This window comes from Meriones unguiculatus, chromosome 6 (assembly GCF_030254825.1).
Source record: "Meriones unguiculatus strain TT.TT164.6M chromosome 6, Bangor_MerUng_6.1, whole genome shotgun sequence".
NCBI classification, from domain to species: domain Eukaryota; kingdom Metazoa; phylum Chordata; class Mammalia; order Rodentia; family Muridae; genus Meriones; species Meriones unguiculatus.
This window is the reverse complement of record NC_083354.1, coordinates 77,299,912-77,315,720: the sequence shown is the minus strand read 5'-3', so window position 1 is coordinate 77,315,720 and position 15,809 is coordinate 77,299,912. Positions and strand designations below refer to the sequence as shown.

Below are 15,809 nucleotides of genomic sequence, written 5' to 3'. Positions count from 1 at the left end.
CGAGTGGAAACCCCTCTTCTAGATCCCTGTGATCTCTGCGGGGGGACTTGGTGGGGTAAAGCCCAGCGACTAGCTAGCGGTAGACAGCTAAGAGTGCTTCGAGGCCGCAAGAGGAGACGCCCAGAGTAAACACGGGAGAAAATGAAGATGACACAGGCGCCTGGCAGGAGACACTGGTTGTGTAAGAGGGAAGGAGCCTGGGCAGCCTGGTTGCCTGCAGACAGCGCTTCCCACTTAGAAGCTCATTGAGAGACTCAGCTGGAGAAATTAGAGCACTTCCCACCTCTGAGTTCGCCTCCCTCCACCGTGCACGGGGCACTGGGGGTGTTAAGAAGGCTATCAGGCGGGGCGATCCACCCTGATTCCAGGTTTGGGCTGGATACTCTAGCAGATATTTGTTTTATGAGCCACCAGACAGGCTGTCTCCTGAGATCTGACCCAAAATGGAACTTGGAGAAGAATCAGCTGGCCTCGTTTCAAGCCAGACAAACTGAAACAATGCTAGGAGCTGGGGAGGGACCTCAGGACCCGCAATAAAATGCTTACACCCCTCCAGCCTGTGGTATGTAAGCAGTGAGCTGAATCAGCGAGCTGTGTAAGAGGCTGTATGGAGGCCCTCCCCCCCACCCCTCAGCCCACACATACTACTTCGAACATGAATGTAATGTCTTTTATGGGGATGAAGAATAGGTAAAACATTCAAACAGAAATAAAATTTAAGTGTTACTACAATCCACGTGGGTGCCTGATAAACCACAGGTGAACATGACAGAAGTCCATTCGAAATCCAGAAGGTCCTTGGGTCCTGGCAAATTAGTTAGGCTCCTTAGAGAAATCCTAACTATGGTATTTGTTATGCTCTGCCCTTAAGTAGGCAGGGAGATTTTTTTCTAGGGTAGACATATTGGAGGTGGACAAGGCTGAGGCTCAGGCTGATAGATTTTTCTGGGTGCAGTTCTGCTAATGTTGATGGCAGTCATTATGGCTCTTTGGACACAGTCCCTAGTCCTATACCATTGTTCAGCCTTCTGTCTGGGTTTGGCAATAAGTGTTTGACTAATACCCCCTGGCCAGGTTAATTCTATGGCCTCTTTGTCTCTCGGCCACGGTTTTGCTTCCTCTTTCTTTAACTCCACCTATTTTTCTCTGTGTAATATTCCCTCAAACATGTTTCTGTGAAAGAGAGCAAGAAGGAACAGAGAATGAATGGGTTTGACTTTCAGAGCCTTGAAGCAAAGCTGCTCTCTTAGCGAAAAGCAAACAACACAACCTGGACACGGGGTCAGTGTGCTCTGGAATGTCACCAGTCAGCTGCCTGTTGCTGGGTTTACCAAACCAAAGCAATGAGGATGTTTGCTATTAACTCCAGGCTCTAGCCATGAAACCAGAAGGGGAAGACTGGGGTCATCAGTCTGATACTGAATCCCCTGAGCACACAGCTCTGCTCAGGAAAATACGGTTCCTCAGATTATTTCAACACATGGTAATTTGCCAGACTTTCTGTGGATGCAAAAATTGAAAGATTCAAACCCCTTGATGCTTTCAAGAACCATGCTGAGGGCTAGCTAAAGACAGAAAAGAAAATCCTGTTGATGCTCTTTGTTGTTGTTGTTAAACCGATTTTCCTCTTAAACCAAATCTTTCTGTGAGGAGAGGGGAATTAAGGATTTTTCCAAGGGAAGGTGGCAATTGGCTTCAAACCTGACGGAAGGGTAGATGTTGGCCAGGACTGCCAGTTAGAAGTGCTGAGGGAAGAGCAGAGGTTTGTGAGAGACAGGAGTAAGCCAGAGGTGTGAGGAGCAGGACATTTCAGAGAACATGGTTTAGTTTGGACAAGCTGGAGGTGAAGATGGCAGAGGGTGGGGACCAGGACCTTGGGCTTGAGCTCAGGAAGACTCATGCATGCCTCAGTGGAGGAAGGGAAACCAGGGAAGAAGTGCTGGGCAGGCAGTGGTGTGGCTGTGATTGCTACCTAGGATGATCAGTGCAATGGCCTCAGAAGGAGAGGTGGCAGTGTTGTCACCACACAGAAGTGGCTGTGCGGAGAGAGAGGGCAAGTTTACAGGAGATGCTGATGGGGTGACCCTGAGGAGTTGTTAGGCCCAATGGAAGGCATGTTAGTCAGAGATCTCCAAAGCAGCTGTGGATGTGGTGAAATGACAGCAAGAAGCCAGAGTGAGATGGTGATCAGCCCTGCTCTGAGCAAACTCTGGGCCACAGAGCTGGGATCTGAGAGTCACTGTTGTTCAAAGATCACTCCTCTACCAGGAGTCTGCAAACTCAGTGAGTGAGTTTGCAGAGAATGTGTGGAGCAGGTTTGGGGCTGGTTAGTTTTGAACACACTTTGGAAGATGAACCACAATTAAAGAATTGCTTTTATCAGATGGGCCTTCGGGCATCCCAGGGTTGTATTTTCTTGATTGATGAGGGAAGGCCCAGCCCACTGTGGGTGGGGCCAGCTCTTGGTAGGTGGTCCTGGGATGCATAAGAAAGCAAATGGAGCAAGCCAAAGACTGCAAGCCAGAAAGCAGTGTTCCTTCACCTGCTCAGTTTAGTTCCTGCCTCAAGTTCCTGTCCTGACTTCCCTCCACGGTAGATCTTCCCCAAGCCCTAAAGCAAACAAATCTTTTCCTCCTCAGGTTTGCTTTTTCTTTAGTGTTTTATCACAGCAACAAGAAAGCAAAAAACAATGAGCAAGCATGTTCAACAGACTCAATCCCAGAGAAGGACCACAACAGATTTTATTGTGGAAAGAGAAGAGAATAAATAGGAAAGCGTTTGAAGTGGCTGACCTCAAGAGACAGCTTGAAGGTTATGTTAATTACTGACCAGGCCACTGTGTATCTGTTACTCAATTTCTTTGATCTTCTGATCCCTAAAAGCAAGACAACAAGAGCAGCTTCTTCATACTGTTGCCAGAAGGATTCAATTCATCAAGATGCAGAGTGCTTACCAAGCTGTCCAGGTAGGCAGCCAGTTAGTGTCAGGGCTTGGAGTGTCTGGGGTGGTGGATTGAGTATGAGATGCCCCCTACAGCCTCAGATGTTGGAGCCCCAGTTCTACTCCACTGATTAGGGGGCGGTTGAACTGAAGCTTTAAATTCCAGCCTCAGCTACAGATTCATCTTTGGCGATTTCGTATCGAAATGGACTATTAAGGGACATTTCTTTGAAGGTCAAATCTCGTTCCCCCTGAACTCTTCCTCCTTCTGTTTTGTTGTTGTTGTTTGATGCTTCTGTGTTTTGGCTTCTTGGCTACTCGGAAGTGAGCAGCCTCTACCACATGACCCTGCTCATCTAAAAGCTGGCCTCTCCTCAGGGCTCAAAGATAGAGCCAGCTGACTGCAGACTGAAACCTCTGCAGAGAGACAGGAGGCAAAAATGACGGTTTACTCCTTTAGCTGACTTTTGCCAGTGTATTGTCTCAATGTTGAAAGCTAACGAATGCGACTCTCCTATTCCTGAACCCCAAGGAGACAAACTTCTAGAGATCATCTTTCCACTTCCTCCCTTAGTTTGTTTGTTTCTTTTTTAAATTTATATGTTTACTTTACATACGGATTGTAGCCCTCTCCCTTCTCCCCAGCACATGAAGTCTCGTCAGGACTGAGCTCCTCCTGCCTCTCACTAGGGGAATGTGATTGAAAGCAGGCAACAGATAATGAGTTGTATTATTCACTGCTACAAAACAAAACAAAAGACCTTTCCTATTTACAAAATAAAAGCTTGCACAGAGTCACCCTTTAGAGAATTCTTTATCTATTGCAACCTCCACTCTTCTGTTTCCTGAGATCAAAGGATTCACCCAGCCTGGGTTATTTTTATATTTCTGACTTCTTTGGTTGGGAGAGAAGGTGTGTGTGTGCCTATAAATGTGCATGGTCCACCAAGAAGCCGAATTCTTATCTGGAGACCCGAAGGTGCTATGTCCAACTTTCTTTTTCTTGATTCGTGCCTCCACTGGGAAAATGTGGTGTGGAACTGAGGTGAGCCAGGCACAGGGCAATGGGTTTTCCTCATAGTCACAGGCACATCTGTTCCCGGATTAAACTCAGGATTTGATACACTGCAGTCCAATCTGCTGTCATTGCCTGGTAACCGGCTGGCTGAAAATAGGCTTTCCGTGACCGCTGAGTTTCTAAATCACATTACCCTTTTGTCAAGTCACGCGGCAGGTAAACAGTGGACTAATTTAGTCCCTCCGCACCAAGGAAAAGCACACACTCCAGGGAGGAATTAATTTCTCCAAGGCTGCGTGTGTTTTCTTTGCCTTTCTCTTGCCCTGGAAATGGCTTTTAAGAATTTGAAGCACACCTGCAATCCTTTGACTTCCTGCCTTGTTCTTTAAAGGCCCTGCCCAAAAAAGTGCCACCTAAGCCCCTGAACTCAGAGGCTCTTCTGAGCCTTCCAAGGCAAGCTTTTCTGATTGGGAATAAATCAATGACCTAGCCTGTGGCTCAGTACAATATCTGCAGAGGAAAAAAAAAAAAAAGTGCAACCAAAAACAAACATAAAAAAACAGACTATAGCAGGATGGAGTTTCCAAACTTTTAACAACAAATTGTTCTAAAACTGGAAGTCAGGCTAGTGTTGATGACTCAGCCTGTAAAGGCACTTGCTGCCTAGTCTAAGGACTTGTGTTTGAGCTCTGGTAGAAGGACCATCTGCCACCAATTGTCCTGGGTCCTCCATATACATGTCACAGCATGAGTGTGATCTCTTTCTCTCTCTCTCTCTCACACACACTAATAATAAAATGGAAGCTGATAGACTAGTATAATAAATATATAAACCAACCACCTAGATTCAATATTTATTCATATTTTGACATTTTTGCTTTTTCTATCTATCTGTGGGCCCATTTGAGTGTATGTACAACCTCATAGCAATTCACCCTAAACTATTTCGCCACCTGTCTTCGGAAAATAACAACACTGCCCCACGTAGCCCCAATCCTGTTATCACTCATGAGCAGGACTTAGAATAATTGCATAACATCATCTAAGATTAGTCTATCCTCCAGCCCCTCTGCACATCCTAAGAAGTCGAGGAGCGTGTTTGGTTGTTGTCAGTTTTATGCCTTTTAGTAAAGATTAGTCCTCTTGCCTTCAGTTTCAATGGTGCTGGCTTCTGCACTCATCCAGCTGTCTTATGGAATGTCCTACGGTGACCATCACTGGGCACCGTCCGGAAGGGGCAAGGAAAGAGGGTGGTGGATAACAGAAAGACTGACTGCCTCTCACTCAGAGGAAAGGCTCATGTCTCCCAGGTGTATAGGACACGTCTCCAGCCCCCTCCCAGCCCCCTGAGAATGTCCCCACAACCGTACCAACATGCTTGCTTCTCCCCAGTTGCCGAGCACAAGCCCAACCTGTGGCCTCTGCCTCTGTTCCTGGGTCCTGGACAGCTGGCCCTTCCATCCAGCGGGAGGTTGCTCAGTTACCACTTTGATGACCCTCTATGGGGTGGGAATCCACCTCCAGCATGCATTGTACCCCGACATTCTTCTTTTTAAGATGTATTTATGTATTTACATGTACATGTGTGTATATTGGTGTGTACCTGAACGAGCTCATGTATACCACATGAATGTAGGAGCCTCCAGAGGCCAGAAGAGGTCATTGGATCACCAGGGACTTGAGATACAAGCAGTTATGAGCCACCATATGGGTCCTGAGAACTGAACTCATGTCCTCTGCAAAAGCACCAAGTCCTCTTAACCATGGAGCCATTTCTATAGTCCCCTAAGCCCCAACGTTCTGTACATTTCTTTTCTTGATCGCTTGTCTCATTTCCTAGATGTGTATCCCCAAAGACAGGGCTTTGTGCGACTCCTTCCCTGCTACTCCTTCAGCTGTGCCTGACTCCGTTCAAGAAGAGACTATTTATTAAAAGCCACAGCTGACCTCCCAACGCTGCAGAGAATCAGTGTGCTAGATAGACCTCTCAATGCTCCTGTGACCCAGCCATCCATTTTCTGCTGCTCCTGGCCCGTGCTAAGGCCTGACTAAAGCAGGGCTAGCTGTGACTTCCACCACACTAGCCCTTCTGTTAAACAGTTTTGCCTCCGAATCTGAGACAATTCCTCAGTGGCTCACAGCAAAAAAAAACATTGTGTAAAATAGAACTAAGCTGCACGCTCGTATCTGAAATAAAAGCTGCGTTAAGCAGCATTTCCCTTTGCCGTGCATACGCATACAATTTCTACTTTGTCCTGTCTAATTTTTTGAAAGGCTACTCATGAGATGCTCAGTGGTTTTAAACTCTGCTAAGCAGTTGTCATCTGTAGCTTAGAAAGAAAAAAAAAAAGAAAGAAACCCCACTTCTTTGGCTCATTTCCGTTCTCACAGTAATCTAATGTAGTAACACTATTTTAATATTTATTTTACAAATGAAAAAATTGAGTTTATTCAGGGTCACACAGAGAGGAACTTCAGTTTGTACTTGAACTCTGCACTAAACACCCCATTTCAAGAGAGGGTGCAGTTCTTTAAAGAGCAAACCGGCTTTCCAAAGTCCTTTGTGCTAAGTAGGTTTTCTGTGGGTTTTTTAGAAACTTGTAAGAACTTACACACAGGCATATGGATTCCGTTTTAGTCCAAACATGGGTGATGGTGTTGCCTCTATGAAAATAAAATATCCCAAAGTACTTGCAGAGTACTGTAGCCTTTGACTATACATGCTATCATTACAATAATTTAAAACGGAGAACTCCTACCTACTGGACATCCAAAGAGCTCTTTGATATTGGGACCCTTCCTCCTCCACCAGCAAATGGATAGAACACACAGGCTACACCTTGGGAAGGATGGTTGGGAGGCTTAACTGGGGACCCATAAATCACATCTTAGGTTTTTAAACATGAAAAAAAAATTTTAAATAATTTATTCACTTTCTATCCTGCTTGTAGCCCCCTCCCTGATCTTCTCCCAGTCCTACCCTTCCTCTCTCCCTCTCCCTATTCTCCTCCCCGAGTCCACAGAAAGGGGGAGTCATCTTCTACCATCTGAACCCAGCCTATCAAGTCTCATCAGGACTGCCTGCACCCTCTTCCTCTGTGGTCTGGCAAGGCCTCCCCACCAGGGGGATGTGATCAAAGAGCAGGCAACAGAGTCCATGTCAGAGACAACTCTTGCTCGCTTGCCTCACTAAGGAACCCACATGGAGACTGAGTTATTTCTTTTATCCTAAGTGTGATGGAAAACTTTTTTCCTAAGTTTTTTTTTTTAAACTTATTTTAGTTTATGTCCATTGGTGTTGTGTCTGCATGTAAGTCTGTGTGAGGATGTCAGATCCCCTGGAGCAGGAGCTATAGACAGTTGTAAGCTGTCTTGTGGATGCTAGGAATTGAACCTGGGTCCTCTGGAAGAACAGCCAGTGCTCTCACCACTTATCCATCTTTTAGCCTCACATCTTTAGTTTTATATGTGTCAATTATTTATTATTTCTGTGGTGTTATATCTTGAATCAAGGCCTTATGCAAACTGGGTATGAATCCCTGGACCATACCAGCACAGGAGTATCAGAAACATGCTGAGTTTGTCACCAGTATACATAATAATTTTTTTGTGTGACACTTTAGAATGTTGCAGATATTTCAAGATATTAATCATATTCAAATCACCACATTTAAGTGATGCTAATTATCATCTCCACCATCAGATCTTGATATTTAACACATTGAGAAAGACGTCCATTAGCCTAGCACAAAATTTATTTTAGAATATTTTGAGTGATAGCCTTAGTTCAACGTGGGTTTTATGCATCCAAATACGTTCTTTCAGAAAATGGTAATAGAAAGACTCCCATAGATGATCTGAAAAATCATTTCTCAAAAGACAACACCTAGCACGCCAATAAGCATATGAAAAACAATCATCAAAGGGAGACAGAGTAAAAACCACAATGAGGTATCAATCCTGTCATCCCCCTACAGTAGCTTTTACTCAGGAGAGGTCAGGATGTGGAGAAACGGGGCTTTCAGATACTGCTGGCAGAAATGAAAACCAGGGCAACCATTGTAGAAAACACTATGGATGGCCCTCAAAACACAAAAGTTAGAAGCACTCTTTAATCCAGCTGTCTTCATGGTTTTTTTAAAAAGAATTCATTATTCTTTTTTCCTATTCACCATTGATTATTTTTTATTATTCATTATTATTTTAGGGTATGACTGTTTGCCTGTAAGTATGTAAATGCACCATGTGAATGCCTGGGGTCCTTGAAGGCTAGCAGAAGGCTTCCAATCCCAGCGGAACTGGAATTACAGACAGTTGTGAGGTGTTGTGTGGGTGCGCTGGGAACCAAACCCAGGTCTGCTTCAGAGCAGTAAGTATTCTACTTACTGAGCCATCTCTGCACTCCCATGATTCAGCTACCTTACTCCTGGGCACGTCTCTAATGACACTGAAATCAGGATGCCAAGGACACACCTGCTCTTGGGTGCTTACTGTAGGACTATTTAGAAGTGGATCATCTTCCTGGCTCTTCGTCACTAACAGCAATCTTGTGGCTAGCAGAGAGAGTGAGGGCATTTTCCAAGAAACATGGGCATAGAGGTTCAGAGAGTTCATTGGTACTTCAAGCCCTCCCTTGTCTCTGGGTCTGCTGTCACTTTCCCATAGCTGTCATGCCCTTATCTTATTCCTCACTGACCTGTCGCTGTCTCTTGTTTTATTGGTGCACACACCCATGCAAGGAACTTTGAATTAATTTGTCTTGAGAGCCATAAGTTGAGAAGGTCAACTTTCTTTTTGTAGTTGTTGCTGCACGTCCATCATTCATGTTTTCAAGATACTAAAGTGATTGATTTTTCTTCTCAACAGAGTGAGAAGAAAGTCTGAGTTTCTGGGTTGAGTTCTGGTGGTTAGTCTTCTTGAATTATCATACCGCCTCACACTATGAAAGGGCCATGGAGGTAGCCAGTGGTTTAAATTATTTCTAGCCAGCAGTGTAATGCATGCTGAACACAATATAATAAATAACAGACCTCTGCTTGCACAACAGACTGTGATGGATGAAGCTTTGCTGTGGTTTTCATTCAGTCTTGTGTTAAATTTAGGCATATTTCTCTGTGTGTTTACAGAAAATCAGGTTGTATGTTTTGTGAATTGAAATGTTTGACAGAACTGAGTTACTTTCATCTTGGGATCATCAAAATACACAAACTTGAGCTGGGGAGATGGCTCTGATGAGAAAGTGCTTTCTGGGCAAGCATTAGGCCCTGAGTTCTGATCCCCAGAACCCACATAAAAGCCAGGCTTGTTGGTGCACACCTGCAGAGACAGAAACAGGCAAATCATGGGGGCTTGCTAGCTAAGATCATCTACCTGAAGGAAAGAGCTCCGAGTTCAATGAGAGATTTGTGTAAAAAAGTAAGGTGGAATGCAAGAGACGGGCTGCTTGAAGCCAGTCTCCAACTTCTGTAAACTCAGGCACAGGAGAGCACACCTAGATACGCACATGCATTACATACACTATTTCCTACAACACACACACACACACACACACACACACACACCCCACTACCACCAAACAAAACAAAAAACCAAACAAGATTAAGGAACACGCATTTGCTTCTAAAATTTCTCTGACATGACCTAAACTCCACGATGCTATTTTTCTTAAAAGTAAAGCAAGTAACTCTCACTTCTTCTCAAGCCTCCCCTCAAGACTTTTGATGTCAGTGGATGGAGTACAATGTGCTTAGACTGGGACCTGGGGTCCCATGATCGAGGACCTGTCTTCCTCATCCACCGCATGACTGCTGACTTCCCCACATGCACTTATTTAGACCTTCCTAAAATCTTTGCACATTCTTACACAAGCTCCAATCTTTGTGCAAAGGTAACTCCCTTTTCTTTCCTGGCTACTTCCTTGAAAGCTCCTGTTGGTCTATTGAAACACTGCTATGGCCCCGGTCAAGTTTTGAAGACGTCTCTTACACTGGCCTCCATTCATTGCTCTCTGTGTTCTCATTTTCATCAAATGTGTTAATCTGAATGCATTAAAGTGTTCTGTGTAAGCCAGTGAATAGGGGGGTAGCAAGTGTCAGAGGCATCTCTAATCTTAAAGGGCTGCTGTAATCACACCAGCTTAAATGATGGTGTTAGGAGAAGATGGCCTCGTAAGTAAACCTCATATGCTGGATGGGTTTCTTTTGTGTCCTTCTGTGTTTTCCTAGCTTGCTCTCTGACTGTGGTCTTCTACGGATGCTGTCTGCAGTTTTTATTCCTCGGCTCCCTCCAGCAGGTGGATCACAGAATTATTGCTTGCTTTGGTGGAGCGTCTTTCAGGCTGTGGGTACTCTGACTTCTGCCTCATGTTCAAGCTGCAAGTGTGAGTGGATTAGATCCACACAGGGCAACATGTCTGTTCTGAATCCAGGAAGATACACTAGGGAGCCATTCCAGCTCCCAGCATCTCAGAAGGAAGGCTCCTCTGTTGTCCAGGTCCAGTGACCAGCTCAGCTAAGGACCCTGTGATTGGCTCCCCTGTTCCCCATTTTAATTTGTCTAGTTCTCTACTTGTTTCTTTAAATCAGTTCCCAAAATACATTATCTTGTTTCAGGCTCTGCTTCTGGGAAGAACCCAGACTAAGCTAATTTAAATCAGCTTCACTCAGTAACATTTTTTTTTCTCTTAAATTTAGAGATGTTTGGAAACTATTTGCAAGTCTTATAAAGAAAACACTAAATAAAGATGGTATGAAAAACAAGTAAATAGGATAGTACCCAGTATGTTGTGTATAAATGCGCTCGCTATAAAGTATGAATTGTTCTGTAAATTAGACTTTCCCCGTTCTTCAGTTGGGAGACAGACTCAGACAATTGCATGGTGTTGTAAAAACACGTCTCTGTAATTCTACAGCTGTGCTTAGATGGTAACTGAATAGTAATGTTTTGATCGTAGCTTCACAGATGGTGAGGCCCCTGTAGACACTTGTCTGCTCTCTAGAGGGGCAGTGCATGAAGCATGGGGCTATCACTGGGCTCGGAGTACATTGCTGTGTGTCTGCGTGAGCACGTGTTTGAGTGTCTCTAGACGTATGTGTATGTACACGTATGTAAAAAAGGTTTTATTTATTTATGTGTGTGTGTGTTTAGCACACATATGCATGTGCCAGTGGAGGCCAGAGAGGGTGTCAGATCCCTGAAGCTGGAGGTATGGAGGGCTGTAGCTCCCCTGCATGGGTGGATGCTAGAAATCAAACTTGTTTTTTTCTAAAAGAGCAGACGGTGCTAACCAAGGAACCACAGCTCCACCCCATCTATGTATTTATTTATTCATTTTTATAAGTACAAGGTATTAACTGCAATGTAATTATTTTAAATATCACAATCCTTGGGTCATGAACAGGAAAAGGAACTTTGGGAAATGAAAAGTATCAGGCAATCAATTTGTTACTGGAGAAGGAAATCAAAGAATTTTTATGTCATGTGCCCCCGGAAGAGGCATTCAGTCACTTGTAAGCTGGCTTCTGATGAAGACAGAGTCAGAATTCAGGCTTTGGGCCCCTTCTCAGGGTCCTTAAAGAAACCATGCTCTTTACTGACCGGCCTTTCTGTTGAACTGGAGGTCAGCGTGCTTTTCCTTCGTGAAGGCCCAGGCAGTAAACAACCTAGGCCTTGCAGGTGCATTGCTCAACTCTGCCCCTGAGGAAAATCTGCCTACAGGAGGCGAAAGTGAATGAGCATGGACACCTCCTGAAGAGACTCAGTTATAAACACAGGGGAGGGCCTGGTTTGGGCCATTGGGTCACATTTTCCTGGTCCAAGTTTTATACTAATCTGTGGCAAGTTCTGCTTGGTGATCACCGTAAGGCTCTTGGATCTTAGAGAATGAAAATCTGCTGCTACACGGCGGTCCCGGCAAGACTGGGCTGCCTTCCAGGTCTGCGCATGCACAGACTGTGAGGCAGCATCCAGGAGAGTGGGCCTGGCACTCTCCAGTTTCCAGAAGGAATCGCAAATTCCCTTCCTCTGCAGATAAAGGAACAATTGGACCGACCACAGGGGACTTACTGGAAAGTAAAGCGGGGTCACCAGGAAGGAACAGAGATTTGCTTCTCAGTCACAATCCTCGCAGTCTGGCCAGGAGTCTATCAGCCCCGGAAAGGTCAGCTGGGATCGTTGGCTGACTTGGACAACTTCCAGAACCTTCACTCAGGGGGGGATGGGGGCGGTGGGGGGGGGGGCGGCGATTTCTATGGCCCACTCAGGACTTCCCGTGGCTCATCCGGGGATCTCGTCCTCCTTCCATTCAAGTACATGTCTCCCCACACAATTTTGCCCTCAGCTGTTCTCCGCCGAGACAGTGCTGTTGCTGGCTTGGCGATCATCATGAGGCTCTCGGAAATGTGGCTTTTGGGTCCCTTACCCTAGGCCCTCATTGCGGGTATCTTGTTGAGGTTTGAGAAAGCAGAAAGCAGTTGTCTTTTATAGGAGTTTAGGCGATGCCCGACGTCTAGGTCAGCAGACTGGCTGTCTGCGCTTGCACTTATGCGCACTCACGCGTGCACACAACTATGTGCATCTCAGCTCACCCTCTAAATTAGGTCACCTTTTCCAAGGCCTCTGCTCATGGAAGGTGCTTCAGCAGCCTGGCTGCTCTTGAATAGATGGACGATGGGATACTTGCCTGCTAATGCCATCCTCAGACACCCTCTCTCCTTCTCTTTCATCTCTGCCATGTAAAGTCACCTCATGGCCTGTTACAAATTGCCAAGAGACAGGGGCTTACCAAGGTTGGATGGAACGGCCAATGGATTTAGTTATTTAGATCTAAAAAATGGTATGACACCATCATCGGTCTCAGTGCCCGACTGTGCACACCTGTCGTTGGACATGAGTTTCCAGTGACCAAGCCCTTGGAATTGAAATGCTTTTGGGAGGGAGGAGGGAAGAGCTTAAGTTATTCTTTTCCCCAGGTAGCTCTCTTTCCCTCGGAGACAGGAGGCTGGGAGTCGTGTGAGGTTTCCGAAAAAAGAAGAGAAAAAAGGGAAGAAATATTTGATTATTTCCTCAAAAACAACCAATTCCTTTAACACCTGGCTGTAGTTCATGCTGCTGTAGGAAGAATATTAATGGCTTTAATATTCCCTTCTTTGTGCCTTGGAATCAGTTGCCTGCTGCTCTGAGCTCTCTGGTTTTCAGACCAGTGCCTGCCCAGAAAACCACGGCAGATAGGAAAGGGAAGTTTTAGCCATTAAGCCTTCAATTAAATGGAAAGGAGGCATTCCTCCTCTCCCCATAGTGTTCCTTCACATACCTCTAACCTGCCCCTTCACCCCAGTCGCTGGATGAGGGGCATTACTAGATGTACAGGTGCTTCTGTTCTTACATTAAGACTAATTATTTTTTGGTAATTTTTTTTTAAATAATTGATTTTGTTTGAATTAAATAATTATTCCCAGTAGCACTAATAGCAAAGAATGTCTCTTGAATATGGACCGGAAGAAAAAGAGACAACAACAATAACAAAGGCAAAACAAAATCTCAAAAAAGCCAGAACTTGGAAAAGGACGCTGCCGTTTTGCTGGTGGAATAAACGTGATATGGCCCACCACCACAAGGTGGCGCTATTAAAACACCTCATTTTAAAGCTCCAACCAAGACACCAATGAGGAAAATAAGAGCCTTTCGTGCAGAAAATACTTTGTGTCAAGAGCAGAGCTGGGGGATGCATGCACCAGTAATGCCTGTGTTAGCGTGGTGTACGCGTGTGGAGTGTGGCTGTAACCATTTTAAGGAGCAATGCTATAGGGAGTGGTAATTGTTTTTGTGGGGGTGGGGCAGAAGTTCCATAATTGAGGCTTTCGTAATTCAAACAGGAACTTTTAACACTTGTTAAAAATTTACATTGACTATTAAATGCACTTCATCTTCCTGGCATCTTTTAAAGTGTGACATTTTAGACATCAGAATGATAGGGTAGGCTTACCAGTCCCCAACCCTCTTCTATTCTACTCAGGGAGCTTGCACACTGGGGACATTTATTTGAAAACAATTAGTGCCCCATTAAGGGAAACATGAAGCCTGTGGGTCGCAGATGTTCTCGGCTGCTTTGGGAAATTGGCGTGTAGGAAGTTGGTAAATTAATACTCTGTGGAAAATAGTTCTGTCCTTTAGACGTGTTGTCTATTATGTGACTCCCTGATGTCAGTCCCACTCTTATTACCAGAGACGGTATTCGTGCTTGAGTGTTCCGTACGTGCATACGGTATCCATTTACTGACAGCGAGATGAAAAGCTGCTATTTCACAAGTTTGTACATCGAAGACGGGGCGTTGATTCATTGGGTTCAGATAATCTTGTTCCTGAAGGCAGGAGTGGAAAGCGAGCCAGCGGAACAGGCAGAGATGCCTAGGACTTTGCATTGCTTACCTCATTCCCCAGAGGAGCTTCCAAGATCAGGAAATCTCCATTCCTACCACGAGGTCCCAAGAACTAACTCACCTGGCACCACTTCAGATATTGCGTGCCACAGGGCCTTGAAGTTACTCTAGAGACACAAATTCAGGGATGCTGAAGGTAAATGCCTGTACTTTGCAATTTGTATTTAGATAAAAATCTTATAAAATATAGTGGACTACTTTGAAGAAGAAAAGGAAAGAGACCTGGGCCATCTATAGAGCAATGTGAGTCTGTGAGTGAGCATGTGTGTGAACATTTGTAGCTGTGTGTGTGTGTGTGTGTGTATTTAAGCCTGAAGTATTTTGTTGTTGCTATGTGATACGGTCTCTCTCTGTTGCTTGGGCTGGTCTTGAGTTCGTTTGGTTAAATGATCCTCAGGATTCAGCCTGCTGAGTGGCTGGGACTCCGGGCCAGCACCACCATATCTGACTTTGAGCTAGGCTTGAACCCAGGGCCTCCAGAATTCCAAGCATGTTCTCTCTACCCTGAGGGCATGTGTATCTCTTTCCTCCTCCTTTTATGTAATTCTCATCGCTTTGTAACCCAAGCTGTCATATTTTCCCATCATCTACCCAGAAAGAGACCTGGGGACAGTCCCTGGCTTTTGCTACAGCTGGGGGAAGCCGCAGAGGTTGCTGATGAGAACTGTGGCTGTGATGACTCCTGTGTGACTCAATTACAGAGGCATTGCTCCAGCTGTAAATACAAGTCACGATATAAAAATTAACCAGTCCCTACTTGGGGGAAAAAGATGCTAATTAAAATATGAACCTCAGAGGACTGTGCCTTGTTGAGATACCCAACATGTAAGACAAATCTGAGCCCACAGCAATAGAAACAGCTATCACTACTACTATGAATTGTTTTGAAGTAGTCAACAGAACTGCGTATTTGTTATTAGACTTCTTAGCTGAATTATATTTATACTAGTGACTATTAGCCTGCGGAGATCCCTTTGTATCTGATTGGAAAAGTATGTGGAAAAAAGATGTGTGTGTGTGTGTGTGTGTGTGTGTGAGAGAGAGGGGGGGGAGGAGAGGGCATGTGAAGGAGGTAAGGTTTGCAATCTCTTCTGGCTTACATTGGAGCAAGGTAGCAGCTATTTCTGCTATACATGTTTCTTTTGTATATGCACACTCCCACAGTCCATTGGGGATTTAAGTAATCTGTTTGGACAATTCATCCTATTATACTTAAAATGTTAAAAAAAAATTAAGGTCCCATGTGTCCTATGGTGATTAGAATAAAAAAAGATAGGATATCTGCAAAGATGAGTTACTCTAGATTCTTGATTCTTGAGCAATCCATCACAAAAGAACCAAATTTCTAACTTGATTTGAAAAAAAAATGCAAATAATCTGATTCTCTCACTAGGAATCTGGAGTCATTCTAGAAG

General features: G+C 44.8%; 1 long non-coding RNA gene across 5 annotated transcripts in view; it reads left to right on the top strand.

Moving 5' to 3' along the window:
• Positions 1-2,831: 2,831 nt before the first annotated feature.
• Positions 2,832-15,809, top strand: part of LOC110555983 (uncharacterized) — a 28,012-nt gene continuing 15,034 nt past the window's right edge. The window contains exons 1-2 of one of the 5 annotated variants that reach the window (XR_009592405.1): positions 2,882-2,965; positions 11,987-12,116. This is a non-coding gene — a long non-coding RNA (uncharacterized LOC110555983). Of the gene's footprint in view, positions 2,966-8,165; positions 8,328-11,663; positions 12,117-14,205; positions 14,531-15,809 lie in introns of those variants that run through there. The other 4 variants (XR_009592404.1, XR_002476857.2, XR_002476860.2 and 1 more) reach the window with 4 other exon arrangements.